The sequence below is a fragment of the Pyxicephalus adspersus genome, chromosome 10 (genome assembly GCF_032062135.1).
Source record: "Pyxicephalus adspersus chromosome 10, UCB_Pads_2.0, whole genome shotgun sequence".
Taxonomy (NCBI): domain Eukaryota; kingdom Metazoa; phylum Chordata; class Amphibia; order Anura; family Pyxicephalidae; genus Pyxicephalus; species Pyxicephalus adspersus.
Genome location: NC_092867.1, coordinates 56,890,078 through 56,892,108, shown reverse-complemented (window position 1 = coordinate 56,892,108; position 2,031 = coordinate 56,890,078). Strand labels below are relative to the sequence as shown.

General features: G+C 40.0%; 1 protein-coding gene across 1 annotated transcript in view; it reads right to left on the bottom strand.

The window, feature by feature from the left end:
- The window catches only part of LOC140338889 (uncharacterized), a 27,057-nt gene that overhangs the window by 3,060 nt on the left and 21,966 nt on the right, over nucleotides 1–2,031 (bottom strand). The window lies entirely within an intron of this gene.

Sequence of the window (2,031 nt, the reverse complement as noted above, 5' to 3'; positions counted from 1 at the left end):
ATGCCTTGGATGAATCTTTGTTTTTTTTCCTCCCTGTATCAGGCTGTAGCGATGAAATCTAACAACCCAGCAACCAATTTATGGCAGCTGGATACATGACTCTCTATTTAGAATGTTTGTCTGCACATATAACAATATACATCTGTCTGTAGCTTTTTAAGATAAAAGTATCTATGAAGGATGAGAATGGACATGACGTGGGTTACTGGGTTTCAAAGTAAAATAATATCTGATTACTTACTCTGCTGCCAATTCCAGCAATGTCTCTTCTCTGTTCCTATTCTCAGCTCTCACCCAGAACTTCCTCCTCACATGTGACATCACTTCCTGTCTGCAATATCTTCCCACACTTTAGGTCACCATCTTGTGGAGGATATGAAAACTGCAGTTCATGTTTTTTCTGTCTTTGAATCTTCATGGTACCATGGATGCACGGTATATTCCACATCCGAATGCTTTAATAATTATTACACGTGTACATTTTGGCTCAGCCAAAATCATCTCACAATGTACATTTGGATATTTGGCTCTAGATCAGATAGCCATAACAATGAACCTCCTGAAATAAGACCATTGATGATCTAAGTACAATATTAAGTTAACAGTCAGTTCTTGAAGGTGATGTGTTAGAAGAAAGAATAATGGACAAGTTTTCCGATCTGAGTCACAAGCCCAATTTCCCCAATATCAAGGGATTAGTATCGCCTAAGAAGGAAACCCGTAAAACCGACTACAGGCTCACTGATGGTGATGGTGGCTTGGGGGGGGGGGGGGGGGTTGTGTAGCTCATCTGGTCTGATCCCACAAATGCTAGAGCACAATTTAATGCATTTATACTTGCTGTGTAGTCTCATACAATTCAGAGTGTCCCTGCTGACCCCTATCCATCTTTGAAAGCACCCATTATAGGCACATGTGTCAGAACTGGAGCATAGGGCAATGCAATAAGATGCTTGGACTAATGATTAACATATTATTTATATCATGTGGATACCATGCCATTTACCTGGGGAAGAGATGGCAGCCAATATGGGAAGAAGACAGGCTGGCAAAGACGTGTACAGCTGACACCAATGCAGTAAAACCATTGGTTGAAGAATTAGGAATCTCAAAAGCTTATGAATCTATAAATGTGCGTGGTATTTAGAAAGTCAGATAATACTAGAAGAGGTCAGGCATAACTACTGATGTCTGCAACACTACAAAGCAACTCCCATACTTCTCACCAAAAGAGATTTTTTACTTAGTCATCAAAACCACGGTGTGCAGCCTGTGTAAAAGAATCCTGATATGTAATGAACAAAAAATATTAGAATAATAAAAGGGAAGGGGGGCGGAAAGAAAAGCCTCAGCTTTAAGGTCCAATATTTATTTATGGAAACCAAAAAAAGAACAGAATATCTCCTCCGAAGCTTTACAAAAATCCCCTACAAATCATATATATTAGGAAGAATTGCTTACTGGGACCAATGATAGGCAGTCTTCATCAACAAAGAACACCAAAATGCCCTGACCCTGTATAGGGCCACATATAAGAACCAGCCCCGATTTCTGTTGATCTTCATTTCGCTGTAGCGATTAAGAAAGAGTTTGGTCCATCTCTTGAGGACTCCATTTTTCCGATTTGCACACCTGTTACACCCATTATGTGAAGTTCCCACCATCCCTCTGTATACCTAACCTTTCCATTATGAGGGGTTCTTAACCATGCTTGGGATCTCAGGTCTCTACCCTGCTGTGCTCATATACGAGGTCCCTACTATTCCTACTTAATCTGTGACTTAGTAACACCCAATGACAGACAGGAATTTTAGCAGGAAGAGCTCATTGAAGGCCAGTTGGGACCTCCCTAGACTACCCTATATGAATAAAATATACCTTGAACGTAAACTGATCCTTTAAAAATTGCTTGTACAGTTATACACATTGAAACAGTCAATGTATCTACCGTATTTTTCGCCGTATAAGACGCTCCGGAATATAAGACGCACCCAATTTTAAAGGAGGAAAATCTAGAAAAAAAGTTTCTGA